A 476-nucleotide genomic window follows, 5' to 3' on the forward strand; every position below is an offset into this window, starting at 1 on the left:
CAGCTGTACAGAGACACATAAGACACATTAGCATTGTGATGAAAAATGTTATCACTCACTGTGCTGAATTATTGTGTGGAGGTGTTGACTGACTTGTCGCATATATGGGACAACGCTATGTCCAAAAGTCTGCAATATAGTGAGGTGACATTCAGAAACAGTCGATTCTTCTCCACGGCTCTTTACTTATTAGATAGGACTGGAGTGTCACTCACGGAGAGCCAGTGTTCTATCAGATAGCCATACACTGTCAGAATAGCAAACATGCAGTGAGTACCATGCCTGCGCATGCGCATTAAGAAGTCCGACCGTCAGAGGAGTTGTCAGTTCACCATACGCAGCAAGTTATGACGAAAATAAGTCATTAAATTGTTTTCAATGATAACTATATAGATATACATGTGTTGTCATGGTTTCAAAGTATTCAATATTTTATTAAAAACAAAACAAAGAGTGCGTACCTTTTTCACACCAGA

Source organism: Poecilia latipinna, unplaced genomic scaffold, assembly GCF_001443285.1.
Source record: "Poecilia latipinna isolate Pla-1442-1.1 unplaced genomic scaffold, P_latipinna-1.0 Scaffold2237, whole genome shotgun sequence".
NCBI classification, from domain to species: Eukaryota; Metazoa; Chordata; class Actinopteri; order Cyprinodontiformes; family Poeciliidae; genus Poecilia; species Poecilia latipinna.